The sequence below is a fragment of the Prionailurus viverrinus genome, chromosome C2 (genome assembly GCF_022837055.1).
Source record: "Prionailurus viverrinus isolate Anna chromosome C2, UM_Priviv_1.0, whole genome shotgun sequence".
Taxonomy (NCBI): Eukaryota; Metazoa; Chordata; class Mammalia; order Carnivora; family Felidae; genus Prionailurus; species Prionailurus viverrinus.
In genome coordinates, this window is record NC_062569.1 from 12,078,429 (window position 1) to 12,088,907 (window position 10,479).

The window sequence follows — 10,479 nt, forward strand, 5'->3', positions numbered from 1 at the left end:
GACCTTACTTTTGAGATTTTCCCTTGCAGGCGTTCTGGTAACCTTGCCGAGTATCCCTGTGACCCCATCCCCTCCCAGCTTTCCAGCCCTGACATACTTCTCCTCTAGAAGTCTAACTCTCTTGATTCCAGTCTACATCAGTATCTTTTGGTAAACCTGTTCCATAGTGCAGAGGGCGGTAGGCTGGAAATGGAAATGGGAAAATGCCTCAAAGAAAATAATATCTCAAAAGTGGAACCCACATTAAATTTGTGCACAACACGCATGGATTCTGGCACAGTCCCCTTTTCTCCTCTCCCCACTTTCCTTTCACCTTGAGCTTCTCATGATCATGGAGAGACGGGATCTCCATGGTGTTTGGTTCTGTGCCCATTAAACTTCTTTTTGGATTATGAGGGACTGAGTATGTAAAACACCTATTATTTTGTCCCCTTGCGATCACCACATAGGTGAAGACATAAAATTTTGCCATCCTCCTGGGATCGCACGTCCTGTGTGCTCCCTTTTAACCACAGCCCCTCCCCTCGCCCATAAGTAACTACTACCCTGACTTGGGTAGTAATTACTTTCTTGCACGTTTTATAGTGTAACCATCTAATTATGCATTCCTCGACATAACAATTTAGTCTTACCCATTAAGAAAACCTGTGATACGTCTTTTAATTTATAGATTCACCCTCCTGTCCTTTTCCATTCTTACAGTTTATCTGTTAAAAAGCCTGGGTGGCTCAGTCGGTTGAGCCACTGACTCTTGATTTCTGCTCAGGCCCTCTTGGCCTATAGACTTTTCCACAGTCGGGATTTTGCTGCTTTTGTGCTGGTGGTTCCGTGTTTTCCTTGAAGATCACTTTTTTTTTTTTTAATTTTTTTTTTTTCAACATTTATTTATTTTTGGGACAGAGAGAGACAGAGCATGAACGGGGGAGGGGCAGAGAGAGAGGGAGACACAGAATCGGAAACAGGCTCCAGGCTCTGAGCCATCAGCCCAGAGCCTGACGCGGGGCTCAAACTCACGGACCGCGAGATCGTGACCTGGCTGAAGTCGGACGCTTAACCGACTGCGCCACCCAGGCGCCCCGAAGATCACTTTATTTTGAGCACTATTTTATACCACCCAGCCCTTCCTCCTTCTACATCTTCTGGGTTAAATTACATTTCTTAGTTTAATCTTTGACTTCTAGAAAGAGCCATGATGTCATTTTATCTATTAGGCTTTTTATTAGTAGGCAATAAAAGATTTTATTGAGCTTCTATTATGCAGCCCTCATTTCTTACATTAATTTCATAATTAATTTCAGTAAGTCGATTGAAAATTGATGCTCTCGTTAACTAATTATTTCAAGTACTAGTCATTTGGGAGCATTATGGGCAGTCTCACAAACATATATGTATATATATGCATGTGTATATTATATATATATTTTAATGTTTATTTATTTTTGAGAGAGAGAGAGAGAGAGAGAGAGACAGAGCGTGAGAGAAGGAGCGGCAGAGAGAGAGGAAGACACAGAATTTGAAGCAGACTCCAGGTTCTGAGCTGTCAGCACAGAGCCCAATGCGAAGCTCGAACTCATGAGCCTTGAGATCATGACCTGAGCCGAAGTCGGACGCTTAACCGGCTGAGCCACCAGACACCCCACAGACTTTTATATTTTAAGCCCTTTTTTGATCTGTTTTCAGAATTTTTCACATTTCTTCTATATTATTTTTGGTTTCATAAGTAATAGTCAGGCAATTATTTCTTCTTCCTACCATTAGTAAGAGTAACATGTTGGAGTGTTTTCCACGTTTGGCAATAGGGTTTAGTTTGAAAAAATGTTTATGTTGGATTGCTTAAATTGTAGTAGATTGCAGGATAGTTGGTACAGCAAGAACACATTTTGGTGAAAAATAATAATTCCTTTATACATATGAAACCGGAGCTGAAAGAATTTACACTTGGGGATTAAAAGTAGTTGTATACAAGGGGCACCTGGGTGGCTCAGTCGGTTGAGCCACTGACTCTTGATTTCTGCTCAGGTCATGATCCCAGAGTCATGAGATCAGGCCCCAAGTGGGGCTCCATGCTGAGTGTGGAGCCTACTTTAGATTCTCTCTTTCTCTCCCTCTAGCCCTCTACCTTACTTTCCCTCTCCCTCTTTCTAAAATATAAAATAAAATAAAATAAAATAAAATAAAATAAAATAAAATAATAAAATAAAAACAATAGTTGTATACAATTGGGCAGGTAATGAATTTTTCCTTTGGTTCTTCTGCTTGTCTGTATTTTCTGAAGAGCATCTTCATTGCTTCTGACAGACAGAAAGAAAAAATAATCATTTAATAGGGAAGTGGGCTGGGAATGGGGTTTTTGTTTTGCTTACATGTTTTTCTCATTCATTTTAGGCCAGGCTTTCCAGTTGTATTTGTCTGGTTTGCTTTTTATCTTCTTACAGAAGCATGATTGTCATTTCTATTGTTCAAACAAATCCTTATATTGGAATCTAAATGTGTTCTTATTAATCCCAAGTTACTGAATATTCAAGTTGTTTCAACTTTTTTTTTTTATCACAAATATGATAGAAGAGAAATAATTGGCCGGAAATTAAGTAAAAATATAGAAGCAAAAGAAAAAAGAAAGGGAACTATACAAATCTACCAAAGGATTAACAATGTTTTAAGGCATAATATAGAGTTGAAAATTTGCATAGAAATGCATCAGGATTAGCAATTCTTGAAAATCCAGTGGTCAGAAATAATTATTATTTTTTTTTACAAATCATCATCCTGACTAATTTGCACTTGGTTATGGCAGTGATGGGGAAGGACAGGGTTTGAGCTTTGCTTTTTATAGACCAAAACTTAGTTTCTGACTCTAATAACAGTGAGGCCCCTTTCAGGGCAACTTAATTTATAGATTCCCCAGTACAATGGAGATGTTAACAAATAACGTTACTAACCTCATGGGGTTTTGTGAGAATGTACGTAAAGTACCTGGCATGTTTAAGATTAGTATGTCCTGTCTTCCTCCCTCAATAAATGTTTACCATATTGAAGTGTATGGATAAATATGCATGGAATTCTATGGGGAGTATGTTTTAAAATAAGATATAGCTTAGATAGAACCTTCAAAGCAAATAACAAATGCACTGTAGTATAAAGAAAGAAGACCTTTGATCTTTATCACTCCTAATAGAGTAATTGAAAAAGGGACAGTTGTGTATATATATATATATATATATATATATATATATATATATATATAATTTATTATATTATAATAATTATAATTTTATATATATATATAATTTTTTAAAGGTTTATTTTTGAGAGAGAGAGTGTGTGTGCATGCAAGTGGGGGAGGGACAGAGAGAGAGAGGGATCTAAAGCAGGAGGCTCTGCTGTGACAGTGTAGAGCCTGATTTGAGACTCGAACTCACAAACTCTGATATGACCTGAGCCAAAGTCAGCTCAACCAACTGAGCCATCCAAGCTCCCGGGACAGTGATTTTTTAAATAGTCTTCCTACTCAGAACTGAAACAGCAGAGATAGAGAATACAATAGAAAAATGTAACATGGGAGACAGATTTTTGTTTTTTGTTTTTTCCCACTGATTACATTATGATCATTCAGCTCAACATTTTCCTGGGTCTGTGCAAGGACAGAGCCTTTGGTGGATTTAGGGAACTAAAGTCGGTTTGCTTCCATTGCCATCACTGCTGTAAGGGCCATCCCTTCAACAGAAGTTGCATATTTGAACATGAATGAATCAGAGACCTCCAATGTGGGTTTTGACCTGATACTCCTTTTATGAACAATACATCACAAAATTCTCATGCAATGGAGTTATACACAGCAGGTTTTTTCCCTGCCTTAGCTGAGCTTCATTTTAAGTCCTACATATGGTTTACATACTTAAAGTTGTCTTGTCTATGGCCTCTGTGGTTGGGGCCCTTTGAGCTGGGGGTAAATCCCAACAAGTGTTGGTCCCAACTCAAGAGGGCACCATGGAATGCATCTTTGCTGTTCTCTTTTTGTTTCTTATTGTTGGTGGAATGGTTGAATTTTGTAGACTAAGACTTGAAAACATGTGGATTTGGGTGAGCAAATAGGATATTTAGAGTCGAAGGATTTAGATCAATGGGATATCAGCTGTCTATTTTACAGGTGGCTGTCTCACTGATAATCTCTTTAAAAGGCATACACTTGAAATTTGTATTAAAAGAAACTTTTAAGATTTACAATAGCATCAAAAAGAATACATAAAGATAAGCCTAACCGGGGAGGTAAAAAGTTTTTACACTGAAAACTGCAAACATTACTGAAAGAAATTAAAGATGACACAAATAAATGAAAAGACATACCGTGTTCCTTGATATGGTTAAGATGTCTATACTATCCAAAGTGAACTACAGATTCAAAACAATGCTCATCAAAATTCCAAGAATATTTTCTGCAGAATCAAACAAACAAACAAAATCTTAAAATTCATATAGAATCTCAAGGGACCCTAAATAGCCAACACAATTTTGAAAAGTAGCAAACTGGGAGGACTCACACTTCCTGATTTCAAAACATATTGCAAAGTCATACTAATTGAAACAGTGTGGTACTTACATAAAGAAGGATACATAGACCATTGGATTAGAATACAGAGCCACGAGATAAGCCCCTATGTATGTGGTCAAATGATTTGCAACAAGGGTGACAAGACCACTCAACGGGGAAAGGACAATGTCTTCAACAAATGGTGTTGAGAAAACTGTATATCCATATGCAAAAGAATAAGGTTGTATCCTTACTTTATACACTACACAAAATTGACTGAAAAATGGATTGAAAGCCTGAACCAAAGACCCAAAACTACAAAATTCCTAGGAGAAAACATAGGAGAAATCCTTACAATGTTTGATTTGGCAATGGTTTCCTGGATATGACACAAAAAGCAGAGGCAACAAAAGCAAAAATAGACAAGTGAGACTCCATTAATCTAAAATACCTTTGTGCATCAGAGGACACAAACAACAGAATGGAAAAAACATCCTGTGAAATGGGAGAAAATATTTGCAGATCCTGTATCTGATAAGGAGTTAATATATAGACTATATAAAGAACTCCTACAACTCAATTACAAAAAATCAAATAAGTCAGTTAAAACTTAGGCCAAAGACTTGAACAAATATTTCTTCAAAGATGACAGACAAGTGACCAAAAAGTCTACGAAAAGATGCTCGGCATCATGAATCATCAGAGAAATGCAAACCAAAAACCACAATGAGCGATCACCCACACTCACTGGGATGACTACTATTAGAAAATAATAATAAAATAGAAAATAACAAGGGTTGGAAGGATGTGGAGAAGTTGGAACTCTTGTAGGCTATTGGCAGGATTGTGGAATGGGGCCACTGGTATGAAAAACACTAGAGAGGTTCCTCAACAAAGTAAAAATAGAACTTTTATGTTATCCAGAATTCCTATTTCTGGATCAATATCCAAAAGAACTGAAAACGTGGTCTTAAAAAGATACTTGTGCACCTGCATTCACAGCAGCACTGTTCACAATAGCCAAGAGGTGCAAGCAACCCAAATGTCCATCAATGGATGAGTAGACAGACAAAATGTAGTTTATACATACAATACAATATTATTCAGACTTAAAAAGGATAGAAATACCGTCACTGGCTACCACATGGATGCACCTTGAGGACATGGTGTTAAATGAAATAAGCCAGACATAAAATTTTATGATCGGACAAACACTGTACGATCCCACTTAAATGAGGTAATGAAAGTAATCAAATTCATAAAACCTAAAGTAGAATGGTGGTTACCAAGGTGTGGGGGAATCCAGGGAGAAGGAAAAGTCTTTACTTGTTATAGAGTTTCAGTTTTGCAAGACGAAAAAGTTCTGGAGATCTGTTTCACACCAATATGAATACAGTATACTTCAACAGAGTGAGTTGCACACTTAAAAATAGTTAAAGTGGTAAACTTTATCTTATGTGCTTTTTACCACAATAAAAAAAAAAGAACACCTAATTTAAAAGCAAAGGAAGCAGACTTTTAAGAATAGAAAAATTTGTGAAATAATTTTAAAACTTACTTGCCTCCCTCAACAGATTTAACCGTCTTTTGTGTATATTGGCATTGCCATTGGGAGGCCAGAATAATACAGCATTTCTAAGAGTTGAGATGTATCCGCCATGTTTGTCCCTCCATTGAATGATGGGCAGATTGCTGTTTCTGAATTCTTGTAACTTTTATACTGTTTGTCTCCTTCATCATGATCTCCCATGAGTGTCAGAGAAAGAGTAATTTCTTTCTTCTCATAAATCCTAGTAGCGTCTTTAGCCGCCACTTGCCACATTTTCTCCAATTTATTGCTTTCGACAACTTTGGCTATTGTCCCATATTCCTGGTTTTGTAGCCCATGAAAGGTTGGTATCGCACCCGACGTAAGGTTGATTGCCTCCGGATGAAATGTGAATAGGTTTATATAAGAGGAGGTCTAAGTATCTACTACACTAACATTTTTCTACTTATTTATTTTGCACTCCTTTGTATTTTTGTGTGCGTTCTGGATATTTGATGTTGTGTATGTAGGTGAAAACGTATTTTTATGTACACATATGCATGCATAATTATAGTTCACGCTCATGATTTGGAGAAACCAATAACGTTTTATTGCTCAAGAGGTACACATGTAAACAGATTTGGCAAGTAAGTCCCGGCTTAAAGGAAAATTATAACTTTCTACTCACTGAACTGTACTGGGAGTATGATAGATCCCTCACCCTTCTGGAGGGGACAATGCCTGCATATGCTCTCCTAGCTTGCTCTGTTTCTATCGCTCACATAGGCAGTGCTACTAAGAAGTCCATAGCAGAGCCCACAGAAGGGTGCACTCTTTTATGCTGCCCATGGTTTTTTAAAAGCTTTATCGAGGTATGGTTTACATATCATAAAATTCACCTGTTTGAATGTGCAATTCAATTTTTAGCAAATTTACAGAGTTGTGCAACGCTCAGCACAGTCCAATTTTAGAGCATCCCCATGCATATGATATTTCAAAAAAACATTACCATGCTTCTTTTTCCTGCTGTTTCTGAGTACCTGCTCTTCTCTGCAAATAGCTGTCTGCTTAAGAGGGAGTATGATCCTTACAGGTAGAATGCAAAGAGAAAGATAATTACTATTTAGATTCCAGTGGCCAAAACAAGAGTTTCAAAGGAAAACAATAGTTTTATAACTCAGGCTATTGCCTTGATATAGGGCTCCCTAAATTCCTTTATTTCCCCTTTAACATGACCTACTAGGCCTAGAAGACAAAATCGTGGAGGTATCGTACAGAGAAGATACCTTTGTGTACCTTTAAAGCTAAGATCAAAAAGGGAATATTTAAAGTAAGAAAAGTCAGTGTAGAATCTCCATTCCTGATATGAGGTGATAATGGGGAGGGAAAAAGAGATTGAAGCAAGGGAGGCAAATGTTGAAAGACATAGCATCTATTCCTTATTACTTGGGATCAAAGCCAAGGAACAGGGAGGGGCATAGATCATTTATGTGGTAGGTTTATGGAAACACGGCCAACAACAGAAATCTTTACCAACTTCTCTTGGGGAAGGCTGCCTTGCAATCTCTTCAATGCAAAAGGGATGGCTCACTGAAATTGGACAAGGAGGGAGAGGCTTGATTTAGCCTTTGAAGGGGTGGAGGTAACTCAGAAAGACCCTCTTGTCCTCAGAGGAAGGTAGTTGAATCAAGTACCCTTGATCCTCCCAAGGGTCCCTCTCTGATGAAGATGAAATCATAGGACGATCTCTGTTGGGGAGGTTATGGAGGATGTGGCATAAATCCAGAGGGTCTATACCATCATTGACAGCCAAGGCGAGGTGACCTTAGTCGTGGAGCACCTCCCCTATCTAACCAACAGAGAGAGAGAGAGAGAGAGAGACCATGAATATGCCTCAGCCATGACTGCCAGGTGAGAAAGGGTGTAGAAACTAAGATTTCCCAGAGATAAGGGTGCTAGTGGACACTATACTGATCCAAGGCCCCTACCGGTCTTCCTCCATCTTGAAGTTGGATAACTTGCTTTTCTGCTTATGTGCCTACAAGCCATCATGAAGAGTATTAGAAGGGGAAATGGAGATCTAAGAGATGGAGCATTTTTACACAGTAAAACTGAGCACTGTCTAAAGAGACTGTTGAACTTATTACATATGACCAAATTTTAACCAGATTGGGCTAAATAAGGTACATTTTGTTACCTCTTTTTGGCAATGGCGACTCAGGGGGAAGACAAAATTAATTAGAGACCAAAATATATTTATATTTTCTCAGTATACCTGTGTGTCATAAACAACCTTGGGGCCACAAACAACCTTGAACAAATGAAATTGGCTGCTTCAGCCACTGCCATTGACACCAGCCCCGTCTTTGCGGAGTGCAGTTGCCAAGGGTGAACATGCACAAAGCTGGGCCTCAGGTCTGCTGATGGAGCTCCCGTGGTAAGTGAGGCTTAGCGGCAAAGTCCTCCATTTTTTTTAAGAGGGAAAAACAATGGGTATCGAATGTCAGTCAAGTCACATTGTAATTCAAAGCTGAAGTATCACTTCATTCATTCATGCCTACAACTCGTAAAAGCAAAATAATATAGAGAGACTTTTGCCAGGAAACAGCTTTGCTGAGCCTCAAGTGGTCCCCGTGGCCCTAAAGACCACATTCTTCATCATTTCCTCCAGTGAGCCGCCATCATGGGGTCCTGACACGTTTTAAGAATTCACAGTAGTGCAGACCATTGATGAAGACTCTTAGCAATTCTGGAATGTGATTTGTGCTCATTATGTGAATGGGATTTTAACTGAAAAATGGGCTTTCGCCATAGAATCATGGACAGTTAGAGTGGCCAGGCATCTTGTAGAGGGTCATTTAACTGACGGCATCATTTAACCAGAGAGTAAAGTACTATTTGCAGTCAAAGAGCTATGTAGGGCTAGAGTCGGGGCTGGGCTCTCCCATCCCAAGTTCTATAATGTTCTGTCCGTGCCTATTGTCAGAGCAGATAATGGAAAGTAAGAAATCAACCCTGTAAAATACAGATTAAATCACCGTTAAATTTTATGTTAGTTTCCACCAGCATCTGAAGTACAGTGCTAAGAATTTCAGCATTCAGGAGCTTCTTAATGGGAAATATTATAGAGCAGCTGTCTAAATATTCAAATCTGTTTTGATGATTAAGCTGCAGCATTGGCAAATTTTAAATTTCCACACTCCAATTTTGCCTATTAAATATATTGCTAAGTCCTTTTGTTTGAGTTTCTTGCTGATAAGACTATTCCCAATTCAGCACTCTGGATATTGTGTTGTTTGATCTCCTAATGCTTTGCATTGACTTTCAAAATCAATAGAGACTTAGTTGGTATTTTATGACATATCTTATCTGTTCTTTCAAATGCTATGTGGGCCAAAAAATATATCCAGGGAACATATTTTCTTCATATGCACTTTCATCATGGTATATTCTGTTATGCCATCAGCTCAGTTTTGTTTCAGTACCTAATTTGTATGAAGCAATGATAGAGAAGAAAGAAAATCCATAAAAAATTGAATTTCCTGATACTTGTTGGTGGCCTTATTTTTCAAGTTGATGGCACAACAAAAGAGAATTTCAGAAAGTAATTGTGGAACATACATATGATGACAGTTTTGTCCAGAAGTGTTCAATACAATATGTCAGTTTAGCAGTTAATTGTTCTTTTATTGTTTCACGTGTATGCGTCCAGTCTCCCTGGTGAGAGAGGCAGCGTGGTTTAGTGAAAAGAGAAGAGACATTGCAATCAATCATAGTTTGAATATCAGCTCTGCTATTTACTATACCAGCTATGTGACCTCCCCAAAGTTAATGAACTTCTCTGATCCTCATTTTCATATTTGTACAGTTGGGCATGATAACTTGCCACACAAGATGTCATAAAGAGTTGCGTAAACACGTGTTAATGTCCAGTGCGGTGTCTGTCTGGGCCACGGGAGTTCAAAACATGGTAATCATTTGTCTTGATTTGAGTTTTTCAGAAGCAGACCTAAGTCAAGGGTAGAAGAGTAAGTAGTTACGTTGGAAGGTGGTTTTAGAGCTAGCCAACAGAGAATACATGATAAAGCAAAGTAGCCCTGTGCGTAATTGAAGCTTAATTCTACTGGGGAACTCGGGGTGTTAGTGAAGAATACACACCTCAGAGTCATCCCCTATGAAAGACAAACGAGCTGGATATTTAGACATTAATTTCTACTGGTGATTGGTGGGAGATGCTGAGGTATGGGTATTCGTTTTTCAGAACTTCAGGCTTGCCACACAAGTGGGCAGAGAAGGTTTTGCCAAGATAGGCTGCAGGCAGAGGGATAAAGACAGTTGACTTGGAAGGGATTGCTTGAGCACAGGTCTGCCCCTGAAGAACCACTCTACTCCATTTTTGTTAACTATCACTCCATTTCCTTAG